General features: G+C 34.4%; 1 non-coding gene across 1 annotated transcript; it reads right to left on the reverse strand.

Annotated features, from left to right (window-relative positions):
• Positions 1-1363: 1363 nt before the first annotated feature.
• On the reverse strand, positions 1364-1782 carry LOC112794336 (uncharacterized). Its single transcript, XR_011880767.1, has 3 exons — positions 1742-1782; positions 1556-1651; positions 1364-1452 (listed from the first exon to the last, which is right to left on the reverse strand). It is a non-coding gene; the product is annotated as an uncharacterized protein (transcript).
• Between the last annotated feature and the right edge of the window lie 13165 nt (positions 1783-14947).

Below are 14947 nucleotides of genomic sequence, written 5' to 3' on the forward strand. Positions count from 1 at the left end.
TTCTAAAACCTAATATATAGTGAAATGATTATATATAATCTTGTATTTTTATTTAAATTAGTCAAAAATTATAAAATAAAAATAAATACATAATAATACCATGCAATATTCTTTAAATAATAAAATCCTTAAACAAAATATATTTATAGGGAACTAAAAATATTGGGATGATCATAATTGAGTATTTATACATTTCACACTAAATTAAGCATGTCCATATCAAAATATACAATAGACCACTTAAAATTTACTACTAATAAAATATGAAAAACCAAAATATTGTATCCTACATGATTATCTTCTAATAAAAGCCATAAATCTTTTGATAGCAGAGAAAAAAATGTTGACATCAAATAGAGCACCTAGAATGACCGAATTGAACATATATTGAAGCAAATTCTTGGCTTCTCCTATTGAGCGCAACTGATTCCGGCGTCCCCTGTTCATAAAGGCCCGTTCTCATTCCTTTGCCTCGGAAAGCTGAGAAGCCATTGCCACAAGTGATATTCATAAACAAAACATATAATTTTTATTCATAATGATATCAAAATCTAATACTTAAATACATAAACATGTAAACCAAAAAAACTAATTGTTGAATAATAGATAATTATAGAATTGAATAAAAGCTCATGAATCAGAACTATCTAATAAATAAAAGTGTACATCAGTTGAATAAAAGCTCTTAACAATGTGATAACTCTTCCTTTGTGATAAAAGCTCATCTTCCAAACCCACGTTTGACAATGTTCTGAAATGATAGTAAGTTAATCTCTTAACAGTAAGTAAATTCAAGTGAAGGAAGCAACTAAGTGTAATCACTAACAGTCCCATTAAATCAGCATAAGTGAGAGATTTAAATTCATTTACTGAAACAAATTTCATTATGAAAGTAGTAGGAAGCAATTGTCAACAATAGTAGAGATTTAATCTCACAAAATGAGAAATGGATAACTTATATTTCACTATGCAGAGCAATTTATCAAAAAATAGATAGCCATCTGATGAAAGGTATCAAAGTAGCTATAATTTAGGTATCAAAATAGATAACCAAACTCATTTAGTAGCTAGCCACCTGGCATGTTTGAGGATATTCACATAGAAAACAAAGTATAACAGTACAAAGACATTAACTGAGAAAACAAACCTTTCGCACAACAATGAAATCACCCTTTGAAAAGCTCAACTCCTTTTCTGATTCAGCACTAAAAGAATGCATTGCTTTCAAGATGGCTGCAAAGTTACTTTGTAAGAGAAGTGTTTACTTAGCAATAAGCATTACAATAATCTCCTTTCACTCCTAATATTATATTGAATTATAAGCCAAATTATGAAGATCATTACCCAAAGTTCCATTCAGAACAGGGACCATTTCGGAGATTAACATAAAGTCTAGCTTGCTGCACTACCTTGATGAACTTAACTAAGTTTGTACCTATCCTCGAAATAATACTGAAAGATTTTGTAAGCAAATGTATGTTAGTTTTAATTTCTTTCCAATTCTTTTACAAATGAAAGAATAAAAACCCTGTAAAATTTTTGGAAAGTGAATTACTTTTCCTGGAGAAGGTTCATGGCCATTCCAAAACACATAGGTTTGAATAACATCCAACCCTCCCTCTTTAACTTTTTGAATAAGCTCTGGCCATATCTACATGCATTTCCCCATCAATGAACAATGAGAAAATACAATTAAAAAGAATGATTAATAAAAGAAAAACATAATTAAGAAAGAAAGTACCTGAGGTGTGCTTCTGGGGTAGTATATAGAACCAGAAAACATAATCTTTCTCTGCCCATTAACAACAATTGCTTTGTGATCATATGTAACAGAAGCTGTCACTGCATGAACCCAGCACAAACATAACACCATTACACAAAGCTTCTTCCCACTCATCACCAAACTCTCCATTTTCTCTTCTCTTATCAACACATTCAAACTGAAAACAAAACTTGAAAAGTTGTTTCTTTTTCTATTTTTTTTTTTGAGATTGAGAGGCTTTAACTATGGCATAAAGTCAAAATATTACAAGGAAATTAGGAAAATCTCCATATATGCATATCAATTTCTGTGTATAGTTCACAGTACTAGAGACTAAAAAGCACTTTGGAGGAACTGAATCTAAGGCAAGGAGATAAGGAGATTTACTGATGAGCGGATAATTTATACGTTTTTGGCATTGTTTTTAGGTAGTTTTTAGTAGGATCTAGCTACTTTTAGGGATGTTTTTATTAGTTTTATGCAAAATTTACATTTCTGGACTTTACTATGAGTTTGTGTGATTTTCTGTGATTTCAGGTATTTTCTGGCTGAAATTGAGGGACCTGAGCAAAAATCTGATTTAGGCTGAAAAAAGACTGCTGATGCTGTTGGATTCTAACCTCCCTGCACTCGAAATAGATTTTCTAGAGCTACAATACTCTAAATGGGGCGCTCTCAACGGCGTTGGAAAGTAGACATTCAGAGCTTTCCAGAAATATATAATAGTCCATACTTTATTCGAGTTTAGATGATGCAAACTGGCGTTCAATGCCAGTTCCATGCTGCATTCTAGAGTAAAACGCCAGAAACACGTCACAAACCAGAGTTAAACGCCAAAAACACGTTACAACTTGGTGTTTAACTCCAAGAGAAGCCTTTGCACGTGTAAAGCGCAAGCTCAGCCCAAGCACACACCAAAGTGGGCCCCGAAAGTGGATTTCTGTATTTAGACTTATTTCTGTAAACCCTAGTAACTAGTCTAGTATAAATAGGACATTTTACTATTGTATTAGACATCTTTGGATTATTATTGGATTACCTTATGATCCTTTGATCACATTTATGGAGGGTGGCCATTCGGCCAAGCCTAGACCATCACTTATGTATTTTCAACGGTGGAGTTTCTACACACCATAGATTAAGGGTGTGGAGCTCTGCTGTACCTCGAGTTTCAATGCAATTACTACTATTTTCTATTCAATTTAGCTTATTCTTGTTCTAAGATATTCGTTGCACTTCAACATGATGAATGTGATGATTCGTGACACTCATAATCATTCTCACCTATGAACGCTTGACTGACAACCACTTCCATTCTACCTTAGACCGAGCGCATATCTCTTGGATTCCTTAATTAGAATCTTCGTGGTATAAGCTAGAATTATTGGCGGCCATTCTTGAGAATTCGGAAAGTCTAAACATTGTCTGTGGTATTCCAAGTAGGATTCAAGGATTGAATGACTGTGACGAGTTTTAAACTCGCGATTGTTGGGCGTAGTGACAGACGCAAAAGAATCAATGGATTCTATTCCGACATGATCGAGAACCGACAGATGATTAGTCGTGCTGTGACAAGAGCATTTGGACCATTTTTTATTGAGAGGATGGGAAGTATCCATTGACAACGGTGATGCCCTACATACAGCTTGCCATGGAAAGAAGTAAGAAGGATTGGATGAAAGCAGCAGTAAAGCAGATATTCAAAAGGAACACATCATCTCCATACACTTATCTGAAATTCCTACCAATGATTTACATAAGTATCTCTATCTTTATTTTATGCCTTATTTATTATTATTTTCGAAACCTTTATAACCATTTGAATCCGCTTAACTGAGATTTACAAGATGACCAAAGCTTGCTTCATACCAACAATCTCCGTGGGATTCGACCCTTACTCACGTAAGGTATTACTTGGACGACCCAGTGCACTTGCTGTTTAGTTGTGCAAAGTTATGACAAAGTGTGATTCATGTTTGAGAGCTCTACCAAGCCTTTGGCGCCATTGTTGATGATCACAATTTCGTGCACCATTTACACTGATTTACAATGCCAGAACATAAAATCTTTACTTGACTATTCTTAATGAAACCATTAAGATCCTTTATTTGCTTGTTTACTAATTTTTCTGTTCTTGTTATATATAATATACAGAGGTTGAATCTTTAACTGCAAAGTTGGAAAATGCTCTTGGAAAAGTTGAAGTGGTATGATGTAACATTGCTCTGCTACATTATCATTTTAGTTCAGTTGTATCTTTAGTGTTCTTACTACATTATGCATTATTATCTTAATCTCTTTGCTTGTTAGAATCTTCTTCCCTATCTGTACAACCAACACATTTCAGTTCTTACTGTTGCTGGTTATTTAACCTCATTTATGAAGAATATAATGTTTTGAATAACTGTCTTCTTTACGAGCATTTATCAAAAAATCTTATATCACACCTAGGCACGAAAGCTTTAAAGGAATGCTTGTTTCTGTTTTTACTAAGCTTCTAGTTTAGGTTTTAGGAACATTACCTGAGATGGATAAGAGACAATAAAAAAGACACAAAAGGAGAGAATGAAGGGCACAGACATCATTTTGGATCCTGTTTCACAGACCTCATGAATTCAATCAGCAAAATATAGCAAAATCAACAAACCCAGATGAAGCAATATGCAAAATCATAAAGCAAATTGTAAAATCAAAAAGCAAATTCTAATAAAGGAAGAAAGAATCAATACTATTCAGATTTAACATAAAATTTTCAGTACATGTCCTCTAAGTATTCCTTTTCTCTTAATCAATACTATTTAGATTTAGAATCAATATGTCATCATTCTTGTTATTTAGATTAACAACACCAACATGAACAATTAAAAGTTACACGGCAACAACACCAACAATTAAATCACAATAACAAAAAAAAACAAGAAAAAAAAATAACAAACGGAATTCAAACTCAGATGCGGGCCAGAACTCAAACCGAGATGAGGGAGAGATAGCAGTAGAGCACAGGCGACGGAACTGGAACAGACAATGTTCATGGAACAGAGGTGAAGCCAAGCGATGATAGACAAGCTGCAACAGTGCTGGAGCAGTGGGAGTGAGGACGGCGGCTGGACCAGATTCGATGATGGCGACACAGCTTGAAGACAATGATGATATCAAAGAAAAAATAAGTCAACTATATAAAAGAAAAATAAGCATGAAAGGTCACTACATCTTAAAAAAAGGTACTGGTATATACTATATATTACTAATAATGACATAATAATAGTAATGGATGCACAACTCATGTATTTCATAGCTGTCATACCTCATTAAACCAATTTGAGACAAAGCTAGTTCTTAATTTAATCATTTCATCATTTTTCTTTGAAATAGCTCTCAATATCTCTCTCCGGGGAGTGCAATCCCTTCTCTTTGTTTGACATTCCTTAATAGAATGTTGAACCAACACAGATTCTTTCTCTATCCCTGTTCAGTAGAGACAATGGGCTCCTTAAAAACTATTAAGGTTACATTTGGATTTAGTCTCAGAAATAAAAATACAGAGAAAACAAACAAGCTGTATATTAAATCACAGTTCACAAACCCTAAAATACCACACATCTTCATCAACAATAGCATGCATGTTATCAAATTACAGTTTACAAACCCATATTTCACAAATTAAAACCCCCAAATTAAAACCCCTAAAATAGGAACCTTAAGCCTCTGAAATTTCAGAACCAAATAGAAATCAATACATACCTATTCAATGATGTGAGCACAGCGAAGACGATGATGAGAAGCACGGAGATGACGATGGTGAGAGTGGCGCAGCGATGATGGTAAGGGCGGCACAGCGACGATCAGTGCAAGTGATAGGGAAGAGGAGTGTCGGTCAGTAGTGCAGCAATGTGGAGAGTGGTGAGTGCTGGTGAGTGGTGAGTGGGGGGCGACGACGGTCAATGGCGAGAGTGAGAGGGTTTCTTCTTGTAGTGAGAGGGTCAATGGCGAGAGTGAGAGGGTCAATGATGAGATCGAGAGTGAGAGGGTCAATGGCGAGAGTGAAGAGAGTGAGTGGAGGCGACAATGGTGATCTTTGGAGCCAGCAGGCAGGGTTTCTTCCTTCGCGATGGTGACTTTGGAGGGAATGAGGGGCGACGAGGGTTTACGAAAGTAGAGGAAGGTATTTTGGAGGTGAGTGAGATTTGGAGGGAATGAATAAAAATTTTACAAAGTGTTATTAGTTTGCTTTCAGGAAAAAGAGGGAAAAAATTTACTAAGTGATAAATTTTTTTTCTCTAGATACATTGGGCATCACTTTCAAAATGCACCCAAAACTTAACAAATAGGCTACCCTTTAAAAGCGTCTCCTTTGATACGAAAAGTGAACCTATAGATATCAACCTACGGCTACGCTTTATAAGTGATTTCTATAATACCTAAAGCTATGCTTTTTAAATGATGCCGCATTTGTGTATCCTTTTCTCTTATAAAAAGGCAACAGGGAGAAAAGCGTAGCCTATTCTATAAATAGGCTACGCTTTTCAAATGTAGCTTAAAAAAAGTGTGGCTGAATGTGTATTTTTCTTGTAGTGCATAAAAGGGTAATCTATCTTAGGAAATTTCTACTATAATCAACCACTGATATCCCACAACCTTCACCAATCAATCCGCCATGCGATCCCACGCCTTCCGTACCTCCTTAACTCCAGTAAAGCACAAGTATATATAATACAAGTAAAACACAAGTAGGGGCATATACAGCAATTAATACAAGTAGCAATTTGACATGTTTAACAGATAGGGAGAAACAATATCAAGTCGGCAAAGCATACAAACAGGTAGAAAATGCATATGATGAATGCGCGCCCTACTGCCTGTGATATCACATTGTCGGTTCAACTGCCAACCCGACACATCTCCATGGAGATGTTGCCCTTCGGATTCATGGTGTGGGTGCCCCCGAGATATAGTGCTCGGATCACTATCCAAGATTTTGCGCCTGTACGCTCTGATGATCCAAAGGGATGCGAGCGGGATCTATTGCCTCCGACCTCACATCTAAGCACAAGCGAGATGAACTATCGCCCTTACGCCGCCGCCGCTACCTCGACAGGCGGGATCCAACCTCGGCCCCTGCCGGGTGCATAACGTCTCATAATTTCAATAAAAAGTAGTACAGTGGTTTTCAAAACATTTTTAGCACAAGATGGATCCATCACTTCATTCAGAGTCCTCGGCGCTTTTCAACCACTGTTCCTTCACCTCTCAGTTCCTTGATTTCGCATCTCATTTATCAACCATTCATCACGCATCATCAAGCCTTCCCCAAAACAACAGAAACCTAGTACTCCATTTGCTAACTTTTTCCAAATAATAGTGTCTAAAACCCTTGAGCCATTTCCAATGTTTGAACACCCAAAAATATGCCCAAAAGTCTTAAAAAGGTGTCATAGAAGCTTACAACCTCGTCGGAAAGGTGAAATAGTTGAAAACAAAACAAAATTTGAGAAACAGGGCGTGTGCGTCCGCACAGAGGTATGCGTGCGCACGCCCAGGAAATTTTAGAAGTGTGCGTACGCACAGGGGTGTGCGTACACACAGATGTCAAAACCTAAAAGGGTATGTTCACTCGCACAACCTGTGCGAGCGCCCCCAACAGACTGGCCTCCCCAATGTGTGTGTGCGCACAGGTCTGTGCGTACACACAGGTTGCAATTTCCCCTTGGTGTGCGCGCGCTCAAGCTGTGCCAACGCTGCAAGCAGATTGCCTGCCTCTGCGTGTATGGACGCACAGGTCTGTGCGTGTGCACAGGTCACAATTTTCACAGAGTGTGCGTGCGCACAAGGCTGTGCGTGCGCACATTTCAGAAAATTAAGAATTCTGTAACTTTGCAGAATTTCAAATTTTCAACACTAACTTTGAATGATCATAACTTCCTCTACAAGATTCCAAATTTTACAAACTTTATATCGATTTAAAGGGTTTTCTAAGATCTTCAATTTTAGATAAGTTCTAATCAATTTTGAAAACCGAGGCAAGATTTATGATCAGAAAAAGTTCACCAAAATTCAACTTTTACCCAAAATCATAATTTCCTCAATTCCTTCATAAAACCCAACCAAACCAACCCAAACCATTCCAAACTCCAACACTCATTAAAATCAAAACTCTATGACATTTAACACCAAGTTACCACATTTTTCCTTCATTGTCCATCATTCACAACATCAACATTACTATATCTCATATATCAAACTTCATCAACAATTTTCCAACTATAATACCAATCAATCAACACCAACATCACATTTATCAACATAATCCACCACTCAACTTCACAAGTCATTCATCCTCATCATATCACTATTAATCATCATTATCAACTCAAAATTCATCATTTCATCAATCATCATCATATAATAACATCCAACAATTTATCAACTATTCAAATCCAATCCTATCCTATGGGTCACTAGCTTAAGTGTCCATGAATATTATATACTACATAGAGGAAACCGAAACTATACCTTGGCTGATTCCTAATATAAACCAAATGAGCTTTCAACCAAAATCCAACCACCAAGGTAGCTCCAACAAGCACCAATAAGCTCCAAACTCACAAAAATCAAGCTATATAAATATAAATCACCACAAAATCAACCTAGGGTTCAACATAAATCAAAAATTCACAAGAGATCAAAACCTTTTACCTTTCCTAACAGATTTGGATGGCAAAACCCAAAGCTAAGCAAGAATTAGAGTGAACCTAAACACCAAGAATAACAAGAACTCACTTAGCCTCAAGCCCTAGGTACCCGAAATTTTGAAGAGAAGAACTAGAAGGATTTCTAGCTTACCTTTAGATTTTTTTGGATGGGTTTTGTAGAGTTCTTCGTAAGGAATGCGTAGCCACTGACGGCACGCAAATCAGAGCTCTAGAACTCAAGATATGAGCTTGGGAAGATTGAGGTGAAAAGGGTTTTCTTCTTCCTCTCATCCCCTTCTCAATTTCTGAAGTGTGTGTGTATTTATGAGGCTGGGGTTCATTAAATGAACCTTTATATATGTTGGACTTGGGCCCAACTTGGCCCCGGTTCAACTCGTTAGCGTTTTTAGCCCGTTTGACCCAACTTCGGGCCAAACCTTTAAAATTAACGCTCGGTTTTTTGTTTTTAATGTTTTTCTAAGGTTTTTGACTGTTTCAACTTTTTCTTGCGCAGCACCGGGCAGACTTGAACCGGTTCACTGTCGATTTGTAGTTTTTCATGGTTTTCTGCACAAAGCACATTTTCTGACTTGGAACAACCCACTGAGTCCAAAAATAATGTTTAAAACCTCAAATTCTCACTCTAACTTTTCGAAATCAAATCGGGGTAATATAACCTTTTAATTAACCGGTTCGATTAATTACGATTCTTACATGCACAACTCTTCTCTTTACGAGTTGCATTGAGCTTCCTTGTAAGTTCATCTATATCCATCTTTGCAAGTAGGCTTAGAATTATTCAAGCCTTGTGCTGATTTTTCACGTTGCACTCCTTACTTCTTTTTCTCAGCCATAGTCATAGTTAATGCATCTTTTCTTTTTTTATTTTCTGGTCGTTGCGTAGGAATACTCGGCTATATTTCCAAGGTTGTAGGCATAGAATTTTTCCTTTTGCTGATTGCATCGAGTATGTTTTGTAAATGAGTAAAATCTAGCTTCTTTGACGTAAATTTATTCACTCCTTTGGTTGCACTCAACTCTTTTTTACTTTTGACTACATCCAACCTTGGCATAGATTTCTCCTTGTTATTAGATGCTGCACCTTGCATTTCATATTGCTTGCATTCATTTACAAGCTTTTGTCTCTTGGCTTCAAATTGTCGAAGCAAATCCTTACTTGATGTTGCTTTAAGATCAATAAATTCTTTTATTCCTACACAAATAAATTAGTTAACTAGAGTCAATATAAGCAATAAAGTGACATATCATATAAGAAAAAATTAAGGGAATCAAAAAATAAAAAAATATTACTTACAAATAAAAAGGTGAAAAATAAAACTTAGTTATACATATGTACATATTAAGCAATAAATTGCTCATCAAGACTCATTAGAATCAGAATCTTAAATGAAATCTGCTTCATATTCTTGGGCTGAAGCCATTTGAGGAACCATTTCAATAAGTGTAGGTCGTAGATCATTCCTCTCGAGAACAACTTCACTATTATCATTTGGTATGACATGGCTCATTAAATGCTCGTGCTATTCACTATAAAAGGTTTGACGGGCCTCAGACTTAGATTCGTCACTTGTGCTAAACAAGTCTCTTGGGACAATTTTCATAACATTATGTTTGTTTCTTTCATATGGATCTTGCACATAGAAACATTAATGTGCCTGAGATGCTAGTATGAAAGTTTCATCCTGGTAGCATTTCTTATTGAAGTGAACATTATGTGACTTTTCTAGTTACTTTATTATTTTAGTCCACTGTCCTTCAATTATTGCCCCTTTAATTTGCTCTAATTAGTTGACCATTAGAACTGACTATTTTAATTTTTTTATTAGGTGGCCCTTCTACCAAATCAGATGTATTTATTTAGCCCAGTATATGTGTTCTTCTTGTAGATGCCTTTCAATTTCACCAATCTCTAATGCGTTTATACACAAAACCTGTGTTGTTTGATTTTATTCTCTAAAAGTTATACTTGTGCTGGCTAGTTTCTTTTTTCACTCTTTTTTTAGTTTCTGGGATTTAGGCTTTGTTCCCTTTATGTCTTTTTGAATCGCTGATAACTGTGCTAGGAAAGTAAACTCATAATAATTTACTGTATATTTCTCATTCCTTTTGGATACCGTAACTTGTAAAACTCTTTAATGCATGAGAATGTTAGATGTAGCACACTAGAATCGATCAATACTGTTTATAGGTGTTGTCTGTATGGTTTATGTATGGCATTGACTACTCTGTTCCTTCTCTGTTTGCTCTGCACCTAGCCTATTTGTGTTATTGTTGTATTCTCTTGTTGGATATGTATAATTATATATATTTTTTAAAATTATTGGATAGTGTGATATAGTGTTTTTGCTTGTAGTCTTTATACATTTTATACATGATCAGGAATAATTCATATCTGGGATAAAATATGTTACTGATTGTGGTCAGTATTATGGGCCTTGAATTGGTTCTTGTTGTTATACACGATAATTAATAATATTATTTTTATCTTGATTAATCATGCATGGACAGACTAGCAACGTATATGTTTAATTTGTTGTTAAACCCTTTTAGTCTGATGAAACCTTGAACTATATAATATAATTTTACGTTTCATTAAAGCGGCATTTGTTTAATTAGTAAATTCAGGTGTAACACCCTACCACACAAAACTTTACGCTATAGTCGTAAATTAAAGGTGGTGAGGCGTTATAACATCTGAAAGCAAAATATATATACACACATTGCAAGAATAGTTGATCTAGGAGCCTTGAAAGAAAGGATAAGCAAAAGCAAATAGAAATCGCGTCACACTCGAAAATATTGAGGTACAAATCTTGATATATAAAACCAAAGACACACACACACACACACACACATATAATTCCAAACGGGATACATAACAAGCTATAGTCTCGACCTGCAAAGCAAAGGCCGACTATAGTATATATATACAACCCAAAATGTTACCTACCAAAAGCATAAACCCTGTTTCTCCAAAATCAACCTCTAAGAGGGATATACAAGTTATTATACAAAAGTGGAGAACATAAACATAAACTAAGTTCAAAATATAAGGTCCAAAAGAAATCTTTGCATCTCAGAGGATCCAGCACGCTCAGCGAAGTGCGACACATCCTGTATCTGAAAAAATAAAAATTCCTGAAACAGGTGAGAACCCTTCCGATTTCCAGCAGGGTAAAAGTTTCAAATAGAGACAATGTAAAAACCACACGAACCCTCTAGGAAATCCTAAAACTCTAACAGACAAAATTCAAGCCTAGGGTTATACTAATTCAAGATAGGGTAAAGTAAGCTAAGCCATTTACTAAACAATGCTCGTTAATCTCAGGTTTTCTCTCAGCTTGTCTCTTTTCAACAATTCTCAAGTTTCTCTCTAAATCTTAATAGGGTAACATACTAAATCGCAGCTACAATGATAAATCTCTAATCTCAATCCTTCTTATTACATTCTCGGCACCCATGTTTCCAACATCACAGTTGATCAGTGTTCAATATTTAATTTAGTAGTAACAAACACAAGTAAAGCAATATAAGTCAAGCACAATTTGACAAATAATATAGATAACAAAAAGATGGGATAATATGCTAGAAGATTACACAAAAAGAAAATGGAAATTCATTGAAATAAGTTGCTTCACTTTAATGTGTATTTTTATTGATTTGTTGTAATTTAATCATTCATTTTATCTATGAATTATTTTAAGAAAAATTTTGAGTTTGATTATGCTACTGGCGTCAAATGGACTTTGAAGACCTTAGGTGATAGATGGAAGGCCCATAAGTATAATTTACGAGGACAATACTTCTATCCTAATAAAAGAAAGGCAAAAATTATGGTTGCGAATCCATCAGACATACCACCTGTTGAATGGACTGCTTTTTGTGGATCATTATATGGAGCCTAAAACAATGGTAAATACTTATTCTATGCTTTTGTGTTTTCTTATTGAATATTTGGCTATGGTTATTTGGTAACATTTATTTACTAATTTCTTGTTTTTGAAAATTATAGAAACAATATTTGCAAAATGCCAGAAATCGTGAGAAGCTTATAGTTTCACATGCCGGTGGAAGTAAAAGCAATGCTAGAAGAGTAACACAGATGGTAATTTTTTTATATTTATTATGCCTAGTACTGTTATACTATTGCCATAAAATTAGAGTTTATAATTAAATTTGTGATTACTTTTAAAATTCTATTTACTATATTAGAAGAAACAATTGGGAAGGCCTGTATGTCAAAGCGAGGTTATTATATCAAATTTTCTAAAGAAAGATGAGAGTTTTGTAAGTGAAGAAGGACAACGATTAGCCGTAAGTGTCTGAATTTTTTTTATACAGCTGTATATTTTTTTAAAGAATTAATTATGTGAATACACTAGTCCAATGTGATGTGCGTTTGTTTGTAGAAAAAAATATCAGAGCATTTGCCTCAAGATCAAGAGCATGCTGCCACTGAAGGTATTCATTCAAAAGTCTTGTCTCATCCAAATGATGCAATTGAAAAAGTCTGTGGTCCTCAAAATAGTAAGCGAGTCCGTAGTTTCTGTAATGTTACATGTCCCAATGGTTTTGGTAAGTCAAAGTGCATCATTGGATCCACTACAAGAAAAAGCAATATTTGTAACCAAAAAAATTGTTACAAAAAACCGAAATTTTGAAACAAAAAGAATTTGTAACAAAAAAAGGGGCCGTTGCAGTTTGTCCCGTTACAAAAAAGTTTTTGTAACAAAAAATGGAACTGTTACAATTCAAAGTAATATTTTGTAACAAATTTTTTTAATACAAAAACCAAAATTTGTTACAAAAGTAGTAACAATTTTAGACCTTTAAAATATTTTTCATGACAATATAAATTTTCCTATCATAAAATTTAGTTACAAAATATAACTTGATTTTGTAACATTTTTCATTCCTTTAGTTACAAAAGCACAATATTTATTTTATAACAATTTCTTTAATCGTAATTCGTTGAATCGTAAGATGAAATGTAAATGTAACTCGTAAAATATAAAAATTATGAAATTTTTTATAGCAAAAATTAATTTTACAAATAATGAAATAAATCTCAAATAAACCAAATTATCCATTGCACTATAACTAATATATACAATAACAAGTCAAAAGTCACATACTCAACACAAATTCACAACTCAAATTAAAACACAAATTCACAACATACAAGTTTATACGCAACTAAAATAAATTAAGTAGCAAATAAACCAACCAAGCTACTATAATGAACAACTAATTAACTAAATTCTAAACAAGTATTTAATAGTCACTCTATTCTTCATCAATCATAAAATCTTCATGAGTTTTACAAGCTTCTGCGTTACCATCTTCATGATCAACAGCAAGAAGAGGAGGTCCTGGGAGAGGTTCTTCAAACTTATCATCATCAAGATAAGAAATAGCCAGAGTATAAGAGCAAAAATTGAACAATTGAACTCAATGCAATAACAAAAATTCACTATTTATGATTAATAAAACATACAAGAATTAATTTCAATTATCACCATTCACCAAAGCAATATTCATGTAAACAATAAAATCATCATCTCATCACAGCAGCAACAGGCCAACAACAAATACACTAACTTTTTCTTTTTCTTTTAGTTCCTTTTTTCTTTTTTTAATCGAATGGATATTCAACAACAACAAAAATTTCAACAACAATAAAAATTCCATCATTCATTTTAATCAAAACAAGATCCAGAACAAGAAAAATTCAATTCAATTTTTATTAATCATTCATCCTTCTAACATATGCCCATACCTGAACTCCCAAGTCCTAGAACACAAGTTTCCTATTTGCAGCTTCAATACGATCGATATTCAACCCCACAGTTGGAACGATTCGATCAGGAGGAAGGCTTTCTATGTTTGAGTACACTGACTTTATCCTCTCCAGCAAAGTCTGTAAAGTTAACGTATTCAGCAACTCAAGGAAACATAAGAAAGTTCAACAATTTTGTAAAAATATGGCATTCGAAATATACATTACTGTTTTTCCAGCCTTGTCAATCCCCAGAATGAGTACATGAATAATAGTGGAGCATTTGTAACAAAATTTAACTAAAAAATTCAATAAATAAATTCAATTCATTGTATCTACCAAGCAAATTAATGTATCATCTAATTTGACGACCTTCATCTAAGTTTTTGTAGGCATCCAACTCTTGTTATTTCAGCTTCTTTTATACTGATTTACAAATGATTAAATAGACTAGTTTTATCATTAAATCACTCCTTGACCTTAACCTATTACGCATGTAAAGTAGCTACTTGTTTCTTTATTCATGTATGTTAATAACATGAATGACAACAATCAAGAACAACCTAAGCAATTTGCAATTATATTTCGAGAATGTATGATATATTCCCTCCAGTTATTTAGCTTTGTAGGAGGCCCTAGTTGCCTTAAAAATGGTAAAAATTACAACACATACCTTATGTTTCAAATTTAAGTGGC

Source organism: Arachis hypogaea, chromosome 4, assembly GCF_003086295.3.
Source record: "Arachis hypogaea cultivar Tifrunner chromosome 4, arahy.Tifrunner.gnm2.J5K5, whole genome shotgun sequence".
Classification (NCBI taxonomy): domain Eukaryota; kingdom Viridiplantae; phylum Streptophyta; class Magnoliopsida; order Fabales; family Fabaceae; genus Arachis; species Arachis hypogaea.